The sequence below is a fragment of the Chlorocebus sabaeus genome, chromosome 19 (genome assembly GCF_047675955.1).
Source record: "Chlorocebus sabaeus isolate Y175 chromosome 19, mChlSab1.0.hap1, whole genome shotgun sequence".
Taxonomy (NCBI): domain Eukaryota; kingdom Metazoa; phylum Chordata; class Mammalia; order Primates; family Cercopithecidae; genus Chlorocebus; species Chlorocebus sabaeus.
The window spans coordinates 31,568,100-31,591,213 of NC_132922.1; the positions used below are offsets into that span (position 1 = coordinate 31,568,100).

A 23,114-nucleotide genomic window follows, 5' to 3' on the forward strand; every position below is an offset into this window, starting at 1 on the left:
GCCATTGCACTCCAGCCTGAGTGACAAAGTGAGACCTTGTCAAAAAAAAAAAAAAAAAAAAAGAAGAAGAAGAAGAAGAAGGAATTCTGACACGTGTTACAACGGGAATGAACTCTGAGGTCATTATGCTCAGTGAAATAAACCAGTCACAGAAAGACAAATACAAATACTGCACGGTTCCACTTACATGAGGTACCTAGAGGAGTCAAATCCGTGGAGACAGAAATAGAATGGTGGGCACCAGGGGCAAGGGGAGGCGAATGGGGATGGGGAGTGAGTGCTTTATGGGGATAGAGTTTGTGGTGGGAAGCTGAAAAGTCCTGGAGACTGATGGTGGAAATGGTGGCACAATCATGTGGATGTGTTTAGTGCCACCGAATTGGTTCAAATGGTCAATGTTGTGTTATATGTATTTTACCACAATCTAAACAATTCTTTTAAGTAAAAAATGGAGAGTAAATGTGTGTCCTTTTTCTGAGGTGAAGTAGGGCAGCACCATGGATGTCAGGTTACGAGAGAGCCAGGATGGCAACGGGGGGCTGGCTACAGATGCTAACGCTCTTTGGGATCTTTGGCCGCACCGTGGCCGGTGGGGCAGCCCGTGTTGGCGCTGAGGAGCTGAGTCACAAGGCGTCTCCACCGCGCCTGTGGGAGTTTAACTCACAGAGGTGTCAGCGCCCACAGAGTGGCCAGCACCACTGAAATACTTCATTATTCATACTTCTGGAGAGGAGGGGCACACTCGTCCCACCCACAAGGCCACAGGGGGTGACTCAGGTTGGGTCAGGAAGCAGGGAAGAGACAGGGAAAGCTGAGACCACAGGGGCACGGGTACAGCTCAGGATCGGCTGGTCTGAGTAAGACTGGCTGGCCAGGCTATAGGGCCATCCCTAGTGCCTGGTGCCTGGTCCTGTGTGATTCAGGACCCAGGAAATAGTGGTTTGGTTGTGAGAGTTAGATAGAGGGGGTGGTTGGGGGTATGGACTTGGGACTGGTTGATCTGCATGTGAATAAACAGGCTCCCAGGCAAGCTGTTCATCATCTCTAGGATTTAGCTGTCTCTGGGACGGACAGTTTCTTCCCACCAGTCTGGTCTCTCAAGATATCAAAACATCATAACATATAAATAGCATGATTAGGCCAGGTGCAGTGGCTCGTGCCTATAATTCCACCAATTTTCCAAGTCGAGATAGGAGGATTACTTAAGGCCAGGAGTTCGAGACCAGCCTGGGCAACAAAGTGAGGCCTCATCTCTACTAAAAATAGAAAATTAGCTGGGCATGGTGGTACGCACCTGTAGTCCCAGCTACTCCGGAGGCTGAGTCAGGAGAATTACTTGAGCCCAGGAGTTTGAGGCTGCACTGAGCTGTGATCATGCCACTGCACTCCAGCTTGTGTGACAGAGTGAGACCCTTGTCTCAAAAAGAAAAAAAAGATCATTAGTGCACATGGGCCACCTGTCCACAGCATCTGTCTGAGCACCCTGGGAGTGCCCAGGGAGTGTTTCCAAACCCTCAAGGGTGACACGTGTGAACAATAACCGGAAAACCTTTACTAGCAGGCCGTTGTGCAGACAGATGATCTCTGATGTTGGCTGAACTGGCTCCTGTGCAGACAAGCCCTGTCCGTTTGACTCTGGCCCCCTTGCCTCAGTTTTCTGGGCCTCGAGACCCAAAGTCCAAGTACCTCATCTTTTAATTCCTTTCCCTATTAACAGAACTCCACTCACTGTCTCTGTCAACCTTGTGCACCCCCAGCCCTGCCCTGCCTCACACCCCACGAGCACCTTCCAGCTTCCTGGAGGCCTGGGGCCTCGCAGTGCCTCCTCCGGCACGTTTCACTGAGGAGGGAATTGCTGAGTTATGGGCTCCTGAAGACACCTCTGCAGGGAGGGAAGACTCTGGAGCTCACCAAGGCTGTGGGCAGTCTCCTGGCTGAGCGTGAGGTCTGCTCCAAGCTGGGAAAGCCTTGGCCAGCACGGCGCCCTAGGTAGAAATTATTCCATGCCTGCCATTCCCATGTTAGGACCCCTTGAGAATCACAAGGTCATGCCCTGGCATGCTTAGGTTGAAAAAGAATAACTCAAAGGGAAGAAGTTAGGAAAAGACCTACTAGAACTACTATGTCACCTTCCCATGTTCAAGAACAGGTGCCTGAGATTCTGCTAATTCATGGGAGCAAGGAGCCTGAGACCCAGCCCATGCAGGACACTGGTCCAGATGTCCCTGCCTGAGTGCCAGAGCGAACATTGGCACGCTGCGGCTCCTGGCCACTGCCCGTGGCTCCTGCTCACTGCCTGGGGCTCCTCTTCACTGCCTGGGGCCCCTGACCACTGCCTGAGGTTCCCGGCCACTGCCCAGGGCTCCTGGCCACTTCCCAGGTCTCCTAACTAGTGCCTGGGGCTCCTCCTCCTCACTGCCCAGGGCTCCTGACCACAGCCCGGGGCTCCTGACCACTGCCTGGGGGTCCTGTGCACTACCCCAGGCTCCTTTTGTGCCTCCTGGAAGAGCAAAGTCATTGTTTTCATTACAAAGTTGTCAGTTCATTTTAGTCACAGAGGTTTCCGTTTTTTTCAGAACTTTCTCCTGGATGCAGACACAGTGCTTCCCTTTCCTGGGGTCTCTCGGGCCCTTTCCCACACGCACTCTGCTGGCATGGCTGAGGGTGCACAGGATGCGGCGCTGAGTGAAATGCACCCCCTGCCCTGGAGTTGCTGAATGTGGCGGAGAATCCCCCCACGCCCCCACAGGGTAGATGCTGCATGGGAGGACAGACATGGCACATGGCTGTCTGACCCAAGACAGGGCTGTGGATGAGGCCTAGGAGAGAGGAGGTGAGGAGGGCAGTTTTGAGGGCAGTGAGCTAGGCTTTGCAGACCAAGCAGGGTTTCACCGAAGGAGGGAGTCAGCCTGGCCCTCTGGCCTCACAATCTCAGTTCTGTTCAGTAGCCCTCTGCCCAGCACAGCTGGTGTCAGGTTCCGGCCTCCATCCAGTTCAGGTGACCCCTGTCCCCTGCCAGTGACTGCTGAGGGCACAGTTCTGTGATTCAGTCCTGTGCAAGCCACAGGGAAGCCTACCACGGGGCTTCTAGAATGCACTTTTTATTGACGAAGAGAGCCATAGGAAGAGATGGCCTCTTCTTCCTGGGACACTATCACATCTGGTGTGAAGACTGAAATGGCAGCAGAGGAAAGCCAGCTGAGGATGGCAGAGCAGAGATAAGAAGATACCCTTGATATCATCATGGGTCCAAGGAGTCAGGGGCCTCTCACCCTGGGCTTCCCCAATATGAGGACTAAACACCTTTGCTGTGTGAGCACGGGAGGCGAGATTCTTCCTGCTGCCACGGCAGCCAAGCCTATACAGCAGACCTGAGAAACAGATGTCCTGAGGCCAGGTCACAGGTTGTGCAGGGGTGTGGCTAAAGACAGAAGCATGAAGTAGGGCAAGGTGGGACCCAGAAAGACCTAGGATCCTGCTCTTTGGGAATCACAATCCCCAGAGGACTGCTCATGACTGGCCTGAGCATCGGCTCAGGTGGGAGGACCCTTAGAGCCCTGGGGCTATGGGGTCAGAAGTCACAGAGAGCAGGGACAGGATATAGGAACTGAAGGTGGCCTGGAACTCCCGGGGTAGAGCCTGGATGTGCATGGACCGAGGAACGGGGAGGTCAGAGCCCAGGGCATCCTTCTAAGGCTGAGACTTGAGTCGGTTCGTAGGTGAAAGAGATTTAAGCTTTGAGAGATGAGGCAAGGGAGGCCGGTGTTTGTGGGGTGAGGCTCACGGGCGGAGGGACTGGCCTGGGTTCTCTTTCACTGGACCGGAAGCTGCCAGAGGGATCCGGTGAAGAAGAGAGGAAGCTTGGTCCTTCACTCTTTCCTGGGCATCTGAATCCTGTTCTAGAGGAAGGGTCCGGAACCGTTTTCTGTGCGGGGCCAGAGAGAATATGTTTCAGACCTTGCAGCAGAAGAGGCAAAACTGGAGATACCATGTAGGTACTTACATCACAAGAGAGAAACACATTCCCACACAATTTTTATTGATGAAATTCAAATATAATAACTGTGCAGTTTTTCATAAGATGGATCTACTAATGAGAAGAATGGAATTGTTTTAATTAAATTATTTAATTTGTGGTAGAATACACATAACATTCACCACTCTGACTATTTCTAAGCATGCAGTTCAGGGGCAATAAGTGCATTCACATTCGGCTCTCACCACCACCCACCTCCAGGGCTTGGTCGTGTAAAACCGAGACTGTCGGCCAGGCGTAGTGGCTCACGCCTGTAATCCCAGCACTTTGGGAGGCCAAGGTGTGCGGATCACGAGGTCAGGAGATCGAGACCATCCTGGCTAACAGGGTGAAACCCCGTCTCTACTAAAAATACAAAAAACTAGCCGGGCGAGGTGGCGGGCGCCTGCAGTCCCAGCTACTCGGGAGGCTGAGGCAGGAGAATGGCGCAACCCGGGAGGTGGAGCTTGCCGTGAGCCGAGATCGCACCACCGCACTCCAGCCTGGGCAACAGAGTGAGATTCTGTGTCAAAAAAAACAAAAACAAAAAAAAACGAGACTATCCCATTAGACGCCAATGCTCCATCCCCACCTCCTCAGCCCCTGCCAACCATCATTCTGCTCTCTGTCTCTCAGGATTTGACTACACAGGGTACCTCATATAAATGGAATCATACAGTATTTGTCTTTTTTTTTTTTTTTTTTTTTTTGAGACGGAGTCTCGCTCTGTCGCCCTGGCTGGAGCGCAGTGGCCGGATCTCAGCTCACTGCAAGCTCCGCCTCCCGGGTTTACGCCATTCTCCTGCCTCAGCCTCCCGAGTAGCTGGGACTACAGGCGCCCGCCACCTCGCCCGGCTAGTTTTTTGTATTTTTTAGTAGAGACGGGGTTTCACCGGGTTAGCCAGGATGGTCTCGATCTCCTGACCTCGTGATCCGCCCGTCTCGGCCTCCCAAAGTGCTGGGATTACAGGCTTGAGCCACCGCGCCCGGCCAGTATTTGTCTTTTGTGTGACTGGCTTAGATTGGCTTATTTCACTGAGCATAATGATGTCAAGGTTCATCAATATTAGGGCATGTATCAGAATTCCTTTCCTCTTTGAGGCTAAATTTTCCAGTGTACGTGTAAACCACATTTCGTTCATCTATTCATCTGTTGACTGACACTTGGGTTTCTCCAGCCCGAGCAACCTAAGTTAGGTTGGCTGTTGTGAATGATGCTGCTGTGAATGTAGGTATGCAGGTGCCTCCTGGAGACCTCGCTTTTCAAACCTTTTGGGTATACTGACAAGTAAAATTGCTGGATCACATGGTCATTCTAGTTTTTTTTTTTTTTTGAAACAGGGTCTTGCTGTCACCCAGGCTGGAGTGCAGTGGTACAATCATGGCTCACTGCAAAATCAAACCCCTTCACTCAAGTGATCCTGTTGCCTCAGCCTCCTGAGTAGCCGGGACCACAGGTGCATATCACCTTGTCTGGCTAATTTTTTTTTTTTTTTTTGAGACGGAAGTCTCGCTCTGTCGCCCAGGCTGGAGTGCAGTGGCCGGATCTCAGCTCATTGCAAGCTCCGCCTCCCAGGTTCACGCCATTCTCCTGCCTCAGCCTCCCGAGTAGCTGGGACTACAGGTGCCCGCCACATCGTCCGGTTAGTTTTTTGTATTTTTAGTAGAGACAGGGTTTCACCGTGTTAGCCAGGATGGTCTCAATCTGCTGACCTCGTGATCCGCCCGTCTCGGCCTCCCAAAGTGCTGGGATTACAGGCTTGAGCCACCGCGCCCGGCCAATTTTTTTTTCTTTTGTAGAGACAGGGTCTCACTACGTTGCCCAGGCTGGTCTTGAACTCCTGGCTTCAAGGGATCCTTCCGCCTCAGCCTCCCAAAGTGGTAGGATCACAGGCATGAGCCATCATGCCTGGCCCTATTTTTAATTTTTTGAGGAATCTCCATACTGTTCTCCACGGTGGCTGCACCATTTTGCATTCCCAGGAACCGTGCAGAAGGGTTCTAATTTCCCACAACCTCATCAACACTTGTTATCCTTGGAGTTCTTTTTTTGTGTGCAGGAGAAACTTTCTGCTTAGTCAAGGTTCAAAACTAGTGTTTCCTGCCATCAAATTGAAATGTTCTTCTGTTAGCACTGGTCTGTAGTGAGACTTTATGTGTTTCTCTTTTCTTTATGACTCAAACATTTTCTTTCTTTTCAACTTCTATTTCTCTTAGGCCCTTGTCTGTTTATTTGCTCCCGTTTTTCTTATGTAATATTCATCCCTGAAATGAAATTTATTTATTTGTTTTTATATATATATATATATATATATATATATATTTTTTTTTTTTTTTGAGACGGAGTGTCGCTTTGTTGCCCAGGCTGGACTGCAGTGGCGTAATCTCTGCTCACTGCAAGCTCCGCCCCCCGGGTTCACGCCATTCTCCTGCCTCAGCCTCCCAAGTAGCTGGGACTACAGGCGCCCGCCACCACGCCCGGATAATTTTTTCTTTTTGTATTTTTAGTAGAGATGGGGTTTCACAGTGTTTGCCAGGATGGTCTCGATCTCCTGACCTCGTGATCCGCCCACCTCAGCCTCCCAAAGTGCTGAGATTACAGGCGTGAGCCACCGCGCCTGGCCTGAAACGCGATTTAAATGTTCATTACAACCCTTCCCTAAATTCTTGCCATTCATTTTGGATTTTTAAAAAGTTTTAAGTTCAGAGAAATGTATGTAGTTGTCACATATCTTGTATGAGTTTCTTACTTGTTTAAAAGTTTATTTGGACATGATTGGGGCATAGTTTTCACCGTTTTACATTATTCGTCCTATTTTATTTTATTTATAATATTTTATAACCCTTTGCATAGGAGTTGACCTTGAAATTTGCATCCTTAGACTTAAAGGAGGGTGCCCCTCCCTGCGGCCTGCCAGCGTCTGTTGCGCTCCTCTTCTCGTTCCGCAGTCCGCCGCCTCTCTCTCCTTGCGTCCTCGTTCAGCTCTGCTTGGTGTTATCTTCCCCTCCCCACCCCTCTGCCACGCCCCCCAGCCTCCCCCAGCACTTCCCCCACCACAGATGCCAACACCTCATGGATTTGCCCCAAGGCCGCGGCCTCCCCTCCCTAGGTTGTAAATTCCATCGTGGGCTTTGGTTTCACTACCTGGGTTCTGGTTGCCCCCTCTATTTTTATAGAGAGTTCAGGGGAAATCAAAATCAAAATCAATACCTTCCTCACCCTGCTCACCTTGTCAGAAGTTCCTCTTGCTTTCAAAAGGCTGTGTCCCTCCCCTGGGAAGCCCCGGGCTTAGGTCTTTAGGCTTAGGGATGGGCTGGGCTCCCGGGCCTGCAGCGGAACCTCTTCCCCTTGGTTTCCTGAGCTAGGAATGGTTATGAGCCCGGCGCCACTGCCTGAGGCTGCACGCAGAAAGCGCTGGGCGTTTGGAAGCTGGCAAGGGCCACTGAGTTTTGGTCACCGTTGCCATTCAGTCGTGATTTGTCTACAAATGCTGGCTCCTGAAGGACAGAATCCGTGTGTGTGTTGGTCTGCCGGGGCTGCCGTGATGAAGCACCACAGGTTGGGCGGCTTAAACAACAGACACCTACTCCTGGCAGTCCTGGAGGTTGGAAGGGTTGGTCCTTCTCAGGCCTCTCTCCTTGGCTTGTTGATGGCCGTTTTCTCCCTGCGTTCTCACTGGGTCTTTCCTTTTCCTCTGTGCCTGTCTGGGTCCTAATCTCTTCTTCTCCTTTGAGACTAAGTTTTGCTCTGTCACTCAGGCTGCAGCACAGTGGCATGATCATAGCTCACTGCAAGGCTCAAGTGATCCTCCCACCTCGGCCTCCCAAGTAGCTGGGACTACAGGCATAGTCCCAGGCTAATTTTTGAATTTTTTGTAGAGACAGGGTCTTGCTATATTGCCTGGGCTCAAGTGACCCTCCCACCTCAGCCTTCTGAGTAGCTGTGACTATGGGTACACAACACCACACCTGGCTAATTTTTTTTTTTTTTTTTTTTTTTGGTAGAAATGGGATCTCACTCTCTTGTCCAAGCTAGTCTTGAGAGGTGAAGCCAGCTGGGCTTCCCGGTCGGGTGGGGACTTGGAGAACTTTTCTGTCTAGCTAAACGATTATAAACACACTAATCAGTGCTCTGTGTCTAGCTAAAGGTTTGTAAACGCACCAATCAGCACTCTGTAAAAATGCACCAATCAGCGCTCTGTGTCTACCTAAAGGTTTGTAAACACACCAATCGGCACTCTGTGTCTAGCTAATCGTGTGGAGACTTGGAGAACTTTTCTGTCTAGTTTAAGGTTAGGAAATGCACCAATCAGTGCTCTGTGTCTAGCTAAAGGTTTATAAACACACCAATCAGCACTCTGTAAAAACGAACCAATCGGCCGGGCGCGGTGGCTCAAGCCTGTAATCCCAGCACTTTGGGAGGCCGAGACGGGCAGATCACGAGGTCAGGAGATCGAGACCATCCTGGCTAACACAGTGAAACCCCGTCTCTACTAAAAAGTACAAAAAACTAGCCGGGCGAGGTGGCGGCGCCTGTAGTCCCAGCTACTCGGGAGGCTGAGGCAGGAGAATGGCGTAAACCCGGGAGGCGGAGCTTGCGGTGAGCAGAGATCCGCCCACTGCACTCCAGCCTGGGTGACAGAGCCAGACTCCATCTCAAAAAAAAAAAAAAAAAAAAAAAACGAACCAATCAGCACTCTGTAAAAACGGACCAGTCAGCGCTCTGTAAAATGGACCAATCAGCACTCTGTAAAATGGACCAATTAGCAGGATGTGGGTTGGGCCAAATAAAGGAATAAAAGAATTGGCAACCCGCTGGGGTCTGCTTCCAGGCTGTTCTTTTGCTCTTCACAATAAATCTTGCTGCTGTTCACTCTTTGGGTCCGCAGTACCTTTGTGAGCCTTTGGGTTCACACTACCCTTAACATTCACTGTGAAAGTTTGCACCTTCGCTTCTGAAGTCAAGCGAGACTACAAATCCACTGGAAGGAAGAAACTCTAGACACATCTGAACATCTGAAGGAGCAAAGTCCAGACACGCCATCTTTAAGAACTGTAACACTCCCCGAAGGGTCTGCAGCTTCATTCTTGAAGTCAGCGAGACCAAGAACCCACCAGAAGGAACCAATTCTGGACACAGTCTCAAACTCCTGGGCTCAAGCGATCCTCTCACTTTGGCCTCCCAAAGCACTGGGATTACAGGCCTAATCCCTTCTTATAAGAACACCTGCCATGACCTCTGGTGTGTGTTGCCAAGGAGCGGGCCTGGTGGACCGTAGGGGCAACGTTATTGCCGTCCTCCACTCCCTCTGTCCCGGGGGTCCAGATGTCAGGACTCAGCTCTCCAGAGATGGAGGGCTGTCCTAACCTACTTGGGCTACTGGACAATGAGGAGATACATGGCCCTGTGCAACACCGTCACCAATTGCCTGGTGCAGCCCGAAGACCACCAATGTAAGGGCAGACCTGTGCCACGGAAGGCAGCCACCCCTTCCCAAGCCTCACGCTGACGCCAGGTCACTGGAGCCCAGGAGTGGAGGGGGTTCGAGGCCTAGCACCCAGATAGTCCCAGACCCTGCTTAGGCAGAATCCTGGGGAATCCCTGCCACCATGGCAGATCCACTGCGCTGGAACTGATACGGAAATATGGAGAAGGGAGGAGCATGGTCCCTTTAAATGATACAGAAGAGGGGAAGGGAAGTGCCCGGTAGAGGAGGGTGTGGTCCCTAAGCCTCCATCCCCACGAACCTAAGTGAGGACAGGCATTTCCTGACCAAATGTTACATTTTCCAAGACCACCTTTGCTGCCACACCCCATCCTGCACCTATAAAAACCCAGACCCTAGCAAGACAGAGGCAGGAGCGGCTGGTCGTGGAGAGGAACACATTGGCGGAAGGACACACAAGGAACACATTGGCGGAAGGACACACAAGTGGCCGAATGGCAAGAGGAATGTGCTGACAGGCACCAGCATGCCACTGACCACAGAATGACGTGGAGTTTGGCCGGGGGAGTCGGAGGAGTGCCTGGGCCACCCAGCGGCCCGACTCCAGGGGAAAACCATCTCCCTTCTGGTTCCCCCATCTGCTGAGAGCTACTTCCACTCAATAAAACCTTGCACCCATTCTCCAAGCCCATGTGTGATCTGATTCTTCTGGTACACCAAGGCAAGAACCCGTGATACACAAAGCCTTCTGTCCACGCAACAAGTAGAGGGTCTAAGCTGCCTATAGACGGCAAAACTAAAAGAGCAAACAGTAGCACATGCCAACTGAGGCTTCAGCTGTGAACATTCACCTCTAGACACTGCCGTGGAGTCGGAGCCCCACGGCCTACCCATCTGTATGCTCCTCTAGCAGTGGGAGAAACAGGACACTGAAGAAGCGAACCACACCCCCATCCCACACCCTGCAAGGAACACAAGGGAACCTTTCCCGTTTTGGAACCACGTCACAGGCTTGGGCAGCCAGGCCCCCGGGAGGTCGTGGTGGTGACAATGGCGTAGCTTCCAGGATTATCCATGTCATGGGCAGCACTTGCTGATTGGAGGGTTTGCAGCGCCGTTCGTGCAATGTTAGTGGAGAGTCCAAGGGCAGAACTTGTGAGGCGTAAAAATGCCCACCAAAAAGTCACATTTAAGTACTTGGCAATACCAGGGGGTTGTTATACCTCCAGTTACTAAAAAACAGTCTTATTCAGCATACAAAAACAATCAGAGCCAAAATTGAAGGAAACACCTGAGCCAGTTAGAAAGACAGAGGACATCCAGCTCTTTCAACAGCAGGCAAAAGATTAAAAAGCTGAAAAGGTTGATTTTCATTGTCTGGGAGAATTCTGTCACCGGGTCTTTGGACTTCTTAATTCTCCCAATTCTTTCCTGGGACCACCTCAAGATGAATGGGAACCACAGCATGATGTCCAGCTTAGGTTCTATTACAAGTCAGAACAAAACATGATAGACTGGCTGGGCATGGTGGCTCACCTGTAATCCCAGCATTTTGGGAGGCTGAAGTGGGTGGATCACTTGAGGTCAGAAGTTTGAGACCAGCCTGGCTAACATGGTGAAACCCCATCTCTGTTAAAAATACAAAAATTAGCCAGGTATGGTGGCACATGCCTGTAGTCCCAGCTACTCAGAAGGCTGAGTCAGGAGAATCAGTTGAACCTGGGAGGCAGATGCTGCAGTGTCCCAAGATCACGCCACTGCACTCCAGCCTGGGCAACCAAGTGAGACTCTTTCTAAAAACAAAAAAGAAAAAAAGAGGCTGGGCGCCGTGGCTCATGCCTGTAATCCCAGCACTTTGGGAGGCTGAGGCGGGTGGATCACGAGGTCAGGAGACCAAGACCATCCTGGCTAACACTGTGAAACCCCGTCTCTACTAAAAATACAGAAAAAGCCAGCCTTGGTGGCAGGCATCTGTAGTCCCAGCTACTTGGGAAGCTGAGGCAGGAGAATGGCATGAACCCGGGAGGCAGAGCTTGCAGTGAGCGGAGATCGCACCACCGCAGTCCAGCCTGGGTGACAGAGAGACTCCGTCTCAAAGAAGAAAAAAAAAAAAAAAAAAGTGATGGACTACCATGGGACAGAAATCATGAGTCTCCATTTGCTGTCACTAGTAAAAGAATTTCTTTTTCTCAGCCCAACCTAGATTCACATGGACTGAAATGTGCTTCTTCTCTTCATGGGCTGGTGATGGTTGGAACTGCTAGGATTGTCCATCGAGGGAACACTTGTTTGGGCATTTTTGAACAATTTTTTGGGCTCACCTGCTGCCCTTTTGTGGAGAATACTTGGAAAATCAAATTTATCAACCTGAGAATTGTTGGAGACAGTTTCCTTGCTCCTGGAATTACCGAAACCAGCTGTTAATTTGAACAAGGTGGTCTAGAGGTCTTTCGTAATATAATCGCCTTACGTGGTAGCAACACAGTATGACATCATGTAAAGCAGGCATTGGTAGTGGAACTGGAGACCAAATTTTATGTAGTGGAAATGAGGCACTGCTGAACAAATGAGAACTGGGTTTACCTGACCCTCTAAAGCACTGAGCGCCAGCAGTCTAAAACATCTATACGGAAGCGCTTCCAAATACATCAGTAATGTCTAAGTGATTTCAGATGTGAAGACTGATGTATTTTTAGTTGAAATACCTTTCTGAACTCTAGACTTAGAGTTCATAGACATATTCTGTGAATACTTACCTATTTTTACCTGAGCTGCAGCAAATGTTCTGAAAGCTTAATGCAAATAAATCTTCCTTTAGATGTTACAGAAAAGAGAAGGAGAAGGAGAAGGAGAAGAAGACCCATTATATGGGATTAGGGCCCACACTAATGACCTCATTTTAATTCATTCGGGTCTTTACAGGCCCAGTCTCCAAATACAGCCAGATTCTAAGGGAGCAGGGCTTAGGACTTCAACAAGTGAATTTAGGGGAACACAGTCCAGCCCATAACAACGTTATAATTCATTTCTTATGCCCGCAACACCTGACACATAACACGCATACACACAGATATACCGAAACACGGTGCGCGTTGCTACACAGGACACCTGTCTGCAAACCGCCCTTCCCCGGTGAGTGTTCTTGAGCAAGCTCGCCCGCCCCTGGTCCTCGTTTCTCCACTAGAGGGCAGCCAGCGCCTGTTAAAGAGGGCCCAGGCCTTTGCAAGGGCGCCACACTCAGCCACGTTCTCGGTCGTTGCACATCACGAGCTGGAGGTTCTGGATTTTCTCTCTTGTTCCATGCCGTGCTAATGCCACTTAAGGTCCCTGCAGGCCCTGCGTCATTAACATGGGGTGGGGGCCCCTCTCTTGTCCTCAGCGAGGGGAGAGAACCTGGGGTCCCCAGGGTCCCCTTCTGTGAGTCCGTAGTCTGCACATACACCCTGCTGAACAGGCACTGTGTCCTTAGCTGGAGAGGATAGCGGGTGCGCGAAAGATGGGACAGATTCTACAAAGATTCAGAGAAGCCAGTGAACTCCAGTAGTGGTTTTACTGATTCCCTGACATAAGACAGGAAGGGGCACCTCTGTTTCCTTTTCTCCTCCTATCCCAAATCTCTGGGGCCTCCAGCCTCCATTCTCCTCTCCAGCCAAGGGCTGTGAGGCGCTGCCTGTCTTTGGATGACTGCTCTGTGTAATGCTGGGAGTGGGCTGATCGGCCACATGACAGACAATTAGGAGACGCAGGAGAGTCCCTGGCCCCCACTCTGATGCTTCTCCCTGTAGAATGCACCTTCTCCTCCCCTCACCAGCTTCCTCAGAGGTGCTCTGCCAGGACTGCTGGAAACGAGCAGCCCTGGGCTCTCCGGTTCACAGCCAAGGGTGGACGTTGCCAGGCGGGAACTTTCAGCTCCCGTGCAGTGATATTCAATCCCGGTTCCAACAAGGGGTGGGCTTCCCCCCCACACCATCAGGGTGTACACTCCTCCCACAAGAAAAGAGATTACAAGGGATAAAAAAATATATAGGTAGTTAGAAGGAATAAGTTCTAGTATTTGAAAGTAGAGTAGGAAAGTTATAGTTAACAATAATGTATTGTATATTTCTGGGGTTGTTTTGTTTTGTTTTGAGATGGGGTCTCGCTCTGTCGCCCAGGCTGGAGTGCAGTGGCACGATCTCAGCTGACTGCAATCTCCGTCTCCCAGGTTTAAGAGATTCTCCTGCCTTAGCCTCCCGAGTAGCTGGGATTACAGGCACCTGCCACCGCGCCCAGCTAATTTTTGTATTTTTGTAGAGACGGGGTTTCCATGTTGGCCAGGCTGGTCTGGAACGCCTGATCTCAGGTGATCCACCTGCCTCAGTCCCCCAAAGTGCTGGCATTACAGGCATGAGCCACCGCGCCTGGCCTGTATATTTCAAAATAACTAGAATTGGAATGTTCCCAACACAAAGAAAAAACAAATATTTGAGAAGATGGACATCCCAATGACCCTGATTAGAACAGTATATGTTATATACATGTATCAAAATATCATATGTGCCACAAAATATGTACAACTCTGAAATATCAATAAAAAAGAAAAGAGATCTATTACACAGCAGGGTGACTGCAGTCAATAATAAGGTATCGAACATCAACAGACGAATGGATGAAGCCAGTGTGGTACAGAACACCGTGGAGTGCTACAAAGCCATGAAAATAGAGTGAGATCCTGTCATTTGCAACAGCATGGATGTACTTGGAGATCGTTGTGTTAAGTGAAATAAGCCAGGCACAGAAGGACTAACTTCACTCGTTTGTGGGAGCTGAAATTAAAATTCCCGGAGGCAGGTTTCACACTTCTAAAAGCCCCCTTCTAACTGCCTCATTCACAGCAGCATCATTCCCAACAGCCAAAAGGAGGGACCCACCCAGTGCCTCTCCACGGATGGGCAGGAAAACAAAATGTGGTGTAAACCTGCCACGGAGCATCACTCACCCTTGGACAGGAAGGAACTTGTGACAGAGGCCACAACGTGCATGAAATGACATTCTGCTGAGTAAAACCAACCAGACACAAAAATTGCACGACTCCAATTATGTGAGTCATCAAATTCCCAGAGACAGAAAGTAAAATTGTGGTTGCCGGGGGCTGGGAGAAGAAGACATGGGGAGTTTAATGGGCACGAAATTACAGTTTAGGAAGATGAAGACCTTCTGGAAACAGGCAGTGGTGCTGGTTGTGCAATGATGCTAATGTACTTAATACTATAGAACTCTACACTTTAAAATGGTTAGAAAGAATGGTAAATTTTATGTTATGTCTATTTTACCATGATTTTTAAAAATGACCACAAAAGTTACCCCTTCCAAATGGCAGTACTCCATCAGGAAGGGAGCCTCGAGGTCTAGGGGCTGGCATCGGCCCACCTAGCTTGGCAAGGGATTCTGCACCCTGGAGGAAGACACATGGTCGGCAGCAGTGGTCCCAAGACTGGCACATACCATTGGGGAGCATCATGCCCAGGCCCAAGAGGGACAAGGCCTGGTGCCCTGGAGCCTCCTCAGCTCTGACCAGGCTCCCTTCTCCCAGAGACAGGGTGAAGCTGGCCTGGACACGGCCTGGGGTGCCCTCCATGACATAGCGTTCACATACTTTCATGCTACAGGTTCACTTCGCCCTGCCCCTTGCCCGTCAAAGTTCCTACAGCTGCCATGGGCTCTCTCCTGACCAAACAGAAGACCCAGCCCATAAACCCATCTTGCCATCTGGTATCCTGCTCCAACACTGGGGCAAGGCAGTCTTGGCAAAGTGAAGCAGAAGACAGGCTTGGGGGATGGAGGAAGTAGACCCCGTTTGCAGAACCTGTGCGTTGCAAATGCTTCTCCCTGGTGGCAACTCTGAACTGTCAATCTGTACATACATCCCTGTCCAGCTTCCCCAAGGTCCCCACGGTTGACATTCAGGGCATTCAGGAGCTTGGATGGGAGAAAATGCACCTTTATTTTCACTAAGGTTTAGCATTTCCTCCGTCTCTGAATGTAAGTGACACGCGTCAGTAGTTCTAAGGGGTCCATGGTGCTCATCAGGCTATGTAAGGCTCCATGGTGCCCCAAAAGGTTAAAGACTGCTATGCCTTAGAGCAGCGGTCCCCAGCATTTTGGCACCAGGGACTGGTTTTGGGGAACACAGTTTTTCCACAGACCGAGGGTGGAGTGGTGGTTTTGTGATGATTCAAGTGCAATACATTTATTGTGCACTTTACTTGTATTATTATTATATTATCATTATAATATTATTATTATGTTGTAATATATGATGAAATAACTGTTCAATTCACCATAATGTAGACTCAGTGGGAGCCTGGGCTTGTTTTCCTGCAACTAGATGGTCCCATCTGGGGGCGATGGGAGACAGTGACAGATCAGCAGGCATTAGATTCTCATGTGCACACAGCCTGGATCCCCCACATGCACAGTTCACAGTAGGGTTTGTACTCCTACGAGAATATAATGCCACTGCTGATGTGACGGGAGGCAGAGCTCAGGGGGTAATTCGAGCAATGAGGAGTGGCTATAAATACAGACAAAGCTTCATTTGCTTGCCTGCCTCTCACCTGCCAGTGTGGCCCATTCTTGTGACCCCAGGGGTTGGGGACCCCTGCTCTAGAGCATTTGCAGGGAAACAGAAGGCTTAGAGAGGAACGATCTTCCTAAACAGTGGGCCAGGAGGTCAGCAGTGTGCACGCTCAGGTCAGTAGGGTAGCAGACCCCAGGGAGGATGGGGCTGTAAGCCAAGGGGTACTCCAGGGAGGCAAGGTCTATTCCTGCAGATGCACCCCCCACACAGGCCATAGGGTCCAGGAGAGGAGGATGTCCAGGTGGTGGAAATGGGAACAAGCATGATCTATAATCTGTGTTAAATTGATAGCAAGGGTGACTTTGCTTCATGCCAGAGACAGGAGCAGGGGTCACCTGGTAGCAATGAGAACCTCCCTCCAAGACTTGGCCCTGGCCCAGGTGGCAGGAGGGAAGGCTGGAGGGCCATGAGACTGGTGGGCAGGGAAGAAGGCTGGCCATGGCCAGGGCTGTTGGGGAAACACCTTTACCTGGGCCGCCTGAGATGATCACGGCCAGAGCTCCAGCTGCTCTCACCCCAGGCGGGGTCCCTGCACACACTGTATCTTTAGAGGTCCCTTCAGGAGCCTGGTTTGCTGCTTCACAGTGTCATCAGAGCCAGGGGAGGACAGGAGAAGTGACCACACCGTCGCTGGGAGATGCATCCTGCCAAGGCCAACCCATGGCTCTGATGCCCAGGCTTCAGCATGCCGTCCAGGGTGCAGAGGCTGTGTGTAGCAGGGGTGCGACAGGCCCCCGTGTGTGCTGACGGGAGGCCCCACCCACCCATACACACCTGGGGTGCTTGGGGGTGGGGGATTGCTGGTGAGGTCCTGGCCTGAAGCCTGTGAGGCCTGGATGTCAGGCCAGGCTCTGGGGGTGGGCCGGGGATGCCCCTGGGCACCTGCCGCTGCCTCCACACGCTACTGACTGTCTCATTTGGCCTCTGGCCATTGCCCTGCTGTCCCTGTTACCGGAAAGGGTCTCAGTTCAGACCCCAAGAGAGGGTTCTTGGATCTCGAGAAAGAAAGAATTAGGGGTGAGTCCACAGAGTAAAGTGAAAGCAAGTTTATTAAGAAAGTGAAGGAATAAAGAATGGCTGCTCCATGGTCAGAGCAGCCCTGAGGGATGCTGGTTGCTTTCTTTTTTTTTTTTTAAATTTGAGATGGAGTCTCGCTCTATTGCCAGGCTGGAGTGCAGTGGCACGATCTCAGCTCACTGCAACCTCCACCTCCCGGGTTCAAGCAATTCCCCTACCTCAGCCTCCCGAATAGCTGGGACTACAGGTGTGCGCCACCACACCCAACTAATTTTTTTGCATTTTAGTAGACGGGATTTCACCATGTTGGCCAGGATGGTCTTGATCTCCTGACCTTGTGATCCGCCAGCCTTGGCCTCCCAAAGTGCTGGGATTACAGGCGTGAGCCACCGAACCCGGCCTTGATTGCTTATTTTTATGGTTACTTCTTGATTATATGCTAAACAAGGAGTGGGTTATTCATGCCTCCCTTTTTTAGACCATACAGAGTAACTTCCTGACATTGCCGTGGCATTTGTAAACTGTCAAATTGTTGACAGTTTGTGAGAGTAGCAGTGAGAATGACCAGTGGTCATTCTCATCATCATCTTGGTTTTGATGACTTTTTAGCCGGCTTCTTTACCGCCACCTGTTTTATCAGCAAGGTCTTTATGACCTGTATCTTGCAGTGACCTCCTATCTCATCCTGTGACTTAGAATGCCTAACCAGGGGGCCAGGCGCGGTGGCTCACACCTGTAATCCCAGGACTTTGGGAGGCTATGGTGGGTGGATTACCTGAGGCCAGGAGTTTGAGACCAGCCTGGTCAACATGGCGAAACCCCATCTCTACTAAAAATACAAAATTTAGCTGGGCATGGTCACGCACACCGTAGTTCCAGCTACTCAGGAGGCTAAGGTAGGAGAATTGGTTGAACCTGGGTGGTGGTAGTTGCAGTGAGCCAAGATCGTGCCATTGCACCCCAGCCTGGGCAACCGAGTGAGACTCCGTCTCAAAAAAAAAAAAAAAAAAGGAATGCCTAACTGTCTGAGAATGCAGCCCGGTAAGTCTCAGCCTTATTTTACCTAGCCCCTATTCAAGATGGAGTTGCTCTGGTTCAAGTGCCTCTGACATCTCTATAGGTAAAGACCCTGAGGGCTGTCTAGTGTTCCTAAGCACAAGGAGGCTGTAATGAGCCAGATGTGGTGGTGTGAGCCTGTGGTCCCAGCTACTTGGGAGGCTGAGGTGGGGAATCACTTAAGCCCAGGAGGTCAAGGTTGCAGTGACCTGTGATCATGCCACTGCCCTCCAGCCTGGGTGACAGAACAAGATCCCCATCTCTTTAAAAAAAAAAAAGAAAAAAGAAAAAAGGCCAGGTGCGGTGGCTCATGCCTGTAATCCCAGCACTTTGGGAGGCCGAGGAGGGCAGATCACAAGGTGAAGAGTTTGAGACCATCCTGGCCAACATGGTGAAACCCCATCTCTACTAAAAATACAAAAATTAGCTGGGTGTGGTGGCGGGCACCTGTAGTCTCAGCTACTTGGGAGGCTGAGGCAGGAGAACTGCTTGAACTCGCCACTGCACTGCAGTCTAGCAACAAAGTGAGACTCCATCTCAAGAAAAAAAAAAAAAAAAGGCTGCAATGAGCTGTATAGGGAAAATATGTGTGTTAAATATGTGTGTTAGATATGTGTGTTAAATATGTGTGTTAAATATGTGTGTTAGATGAGCTGTGTTCAGGCAAGAGTTGTGGTGTTGCTGGTCGTGAATACAACATTAAAGAAGCAATAATATATATTAAAGTATATTTCAACAGAAACAGACACACAACAAGGTTATGTATGGATTAGTGAATGAAATGTTGCAAACAGAAGCTCTCACAGGCCTGTATTTCCCCTGGAGCAATGGTTCTGTAGTTTCTGGTTAAGAGGTTTAAGATGAGACAGTTCTGAGCAACAATTCTAAATGTCTGCCACATCTCAGATAAGAAACACTTCTCCCTGCAGCACCAGAAAGCGCTCAGGATGAGAGGCAGACCTGCATCTCTGCCCCAGGGACTCCTTTCTCCTCTGCACGGCCCTGGAGCCTGCTGTGGGCACACAGCCGTTCCTCACACGGAGTCCCTGGAGCACTATGCACACACAGCACGCTGCCTTGTTCCCTCTTCTCCCTCCCTCCAGCCTCCAGAACCCCCAAGAGCCCAAAGCCCTGGCTTCAGTGGTCTGTGCCCCAGCATGCCGGCTGGGGACAGACCTTTCTCCTCTTCTCTGAGAGTTAGGAGACAACGTCATTTTAACAAAAGCAGGACACCTGATCCCTTTTAAGAGGGCTCCCTGATGACCATAACTACTGAAAATAAAGGAACGTTTCCATGTGAAAAATGCTAATTCCAGAAGAATTTCACTTGACCCCTGGCAGGTGGGGTTGCCAGAGCTGTCTCGGGAGGTCTGGGGGTGGGGGGGTGCGCACGCGCGCGCACACACACACACACACACATACACACACGGGTCAGATGGGGAGGAGCGTGGGGTGGGGCTGTCAGCAGGAAGGGTGTGGAGGGGGCAAAGGAATGTTGTAGGGTCTGGGCTCCTCATCATTGGAGGGGCCTGGGAACCCTTGGACACCACCCCTTCTGCTTCTGGGAGGTTACGGAGGGATTCCAATGCTGAACCCTCAACCAGGCATCCGTTTCTCCAGTCATCATCTTCTGCTTTGGAATTAAACTCTCCCAGGCCTTAGTAAGCAAGAAGACAGCCCTGAAGGTGAACTTGAGGGTGAAGGGCAGGGAGGGTGGAGGGGCTGGTCCTGCCCTCTCCAGGTCCCTGAAGGCTCCATCTGGAAGCTGCTGGGGCAGGGCCCACTCTCCTGGGAATGGGGCCCCACCCTCCAGGTCCATCTTTCACTCCTTTTCCTTGTCTACACGTTTTTCCCCCTCTGTCTGGACTTCTCCCGGCCTGAAGATTCCCATCCAGTTCACTGCCATTGTGCACTGAAAAGCATTTCAGTTCCCTATATGATACGTTGCTACCCTAACCCTGACTTAGCACGCCCAAGGGTCGTGCCCTAAGCCACTCGGTAATGTCATTTCTGCCTCTGGTTTCCCTGTTTCTGTTATGGGGTCCAGCTGCCTCATACATGCTTTGCCTGTGAGCAGACACAGTTGGGGCTGCCGAGCGCTCTCACCCCAGCAGAACCTCGCCAAACCCCGCAAAGAGGACCCCAGGCGTCCAAGAAGAGGCTGGGAAATGCCAACTGCCGCCTCCCTGCCGACACCCCACTCTGGCCTCAGGGCTGCTCCGTGTGATTGGTGACACGGAAGGGTGGTCATAGGGCCACACACATCCCCATGGGAATCCGCGGCAGAGGAGGGCAGGCGGGGCACGAGTACATGAAACAGCAGCACTGACCTTGACTGAGATCGTGGTGATTAACAGGGCAATTGAAACAATGGGGGGAAAGCCAGAACCAGGGGTGCAGGAATAATCTATCAGGACTCTTACCCAGAGCCTTCCTGAAGGGAAAAAGAAATCCAGTAAAAACAAACTCTCCTTCATGGTAGCAACAATGAAACAATCTCGCTTCTCTTGCTCGCAATTTTATTGGCCTCCAAAGTTTCTGTGTTTCTACAGATTAGCCTTCCCTTGGGAAGTTAGGTGGGGGGAAAATAAGCAAATATTAGTTCCCTCCTGGAGAAGTCATTCTTTTGAGCAAGTTTCCCCAGGAGCTCTACAGGGCACAGCTTGTGAAACCTCGTTCCAGGCCTTCTCAACTCAAGTGGGGGGAAAGGATTAACAAATATCTTTGAATTCCAGCGAGACAAAACAGGAACGGCCTCAAGCCGGGCTTCCTCCTGCAGCCTCTCAAAGGCTCCTTGTGCCTGGCCTGAAAGAAGAGCGCCCGCCCGCACGGGCTGCGCCTGGGGCGGCGTCAGATCCGCCAGGTGGGCTGGGGGACAAATCCTGATTTTCACTTCACTTCTGATTGGTAATTGTGTGCAAGAGATGTTCCCGGCTAAAATAATATACAATAACTTCCCTCGAGAAAATATACACAGTCGGTTTTTGGAATCACTTAACACAACCCTTCACCGAGTGAAGGTACAATTGGAACCACATAACACGTTTCCCATGTGGAAGACAAAGGTTGGTACAAGCTGATGTCATCGCAGGAGAGGCGAATGTGCCGGTTTTATTAGCCCCAGGCCACACGTAGGTTAGCAGTGGGCCATTGTTATGCAACCATTTAGTATTATTTTTCCATAAATCAAGGTAACGCCTAATGAAGTCCGAGTCTTTAAATCAAGCAGCCTTTTCCTATTTGGAACATAAAGTTGGGCTGTTGCCAAGAGCTCCGGGAAGCAGCGGGCTACAAGTAGCATTTCAATAAGGAACCTAAGTACCCATTCACCAGCACCGGATGCAGGCTGCTCGGTCACGCCCACTCGCCAATACTGTCAAGTCAGCCTTAGGGGAGCTTCGCATTAGCGCTGACAGTGACAGACTGCAGCTGGGGCTCAGGAGCAGCCCCTGCGCTTCTGCTGGGAGAGGGAAGTGGGGAACGGGCAGCTGTTTTGGCCTCCCGGGGCTGCCATTACAAAGTGCCACTGGCTGGTGGCCTCCCCGCAGACCTTTATTGTCTCATGTTCTGGGGGCTGGAAGTCTGGGATCAAGGCGTGGGCAGGGTATGTCTTCCAGGAACCCTCTCCTGGGCTTGTCGATGGCGGTCTTCTCACCATGCCCTCAGAGGGCTGTCCCTCTGGGCATACCTGTGTCCTAATCTCCTCTCCTTTTTCTTTCTTTCTTTAGTTTTAGAGACAGGATCGTGCTCTGTTACCCAGATGGGAGTGCAGTGGCACAATCATGGCTCACCGAAGCCCCACATTCCCAGTGCTCAAGCGATCCTCTTGCCTCAGCCTCCCAGGCTCCCAGGTAGCTGGGGCTACGGGTGCCCCTCACCAAGCCTGGCTAATTTTTAAAATTTTTTGTAGAGATGGAGGTCTCACCATGTTGCCCAGGCTGGTCTCGAACTTCTGGGCTGGAGCAATCCTCCTGCTTTGGCCTCCCAAACTGTTGGGAGCCACCTTGCTAGGCCCTGGTCTCCTTTTCTTATAGGACACCAGTCAGACCAGAGTAGGGCCCACCCCCATGACCTCATTTTGAATAAATTACCTGTTTAAAGACCCTCTCTCAGCCAGGTGCGGTGGCTCATGCCTGTAATCCTAGCACTTTGGGAGGCCAAGGCAGCTAGATCACTTGAGGTCAGGAGTTCAAGACCAGCCTGGTTAACATGGTGAAATCCTGTCTCTACTAAAAATACAAAAAATTAGCCAGGCATGGTGGTGCATACCTGTAGTTCCAGCTACTTAGGAGGCTGAGGCACAAGAATTTCTTGAATCCAGGTGGCAGGGGTTGCAGTGAGCTGAGATCGTACCACTGCACTCCAGCCTGGTCAACAGAGCAAGACTGCGTCTCAAAAAAAAAAAAAAAAAAAAAAAAAAAAAGAAGAAGAAGAAAGAAAGGAAAGAAAGAAAGAGAGAGAGAGAGAGAGAGAGAGAGAGAGACAAGAAAGAAAGAAAGGAAGGAAGGAAGGAAGGAAGGAAGGAAGGAAGGAAGGAAGGAAGGAAGGAAGGAAGGAAGGAAGGGAGAGAGAGAAAGAAAGAAAGAAACCTTCTATCCAAATACAGTCGTATGGGGTTGGGACTGGGTGGTTAGGACTTCAACACAGGGACTTGGGGAGGGAGGCCATAAATCAGCCGATAACAGGGGAAGCACAGAAAAATCTTGGCATCGTTGTGCTGTTGTAAAAGAAAATGGAAAGGAAGGAAGGAATAGACATTGGGTGATTCCTGGCTGTTTTTCCGCCATGACCCAGCTGGCACAGCATCTCCATCAGGCCAGCCCAGGCACTCCAGCGTGGCCTGATCCTTGGACGGACAGGTGTGAGGGTGTGAGGGGTGGAAGTCTGCATCCAAGACACCCCCAGAGATCCCCGAGGTGAGTGTGTGTGCAAATGAGCTGGCCAAAGGGCTGTGTGGATT

The 23,114-nt window shown here is 50.8% G+C and overlaps 1 pseudogene; it reads left to right on the forward strand.

The window, feature by feature from the left end:
- The first annotated feature begins 9,341 nt into the window (after positions 1-9,341).
- On the forward strand, positions 9,342-12,032 carry LOC103222998 (uncharacterized protein C3orf38-like; annotated as a pseudogene).
- The last annotated feature ends 11,082 nt before the right edge of the window (positions 12,033-23,114 follow it).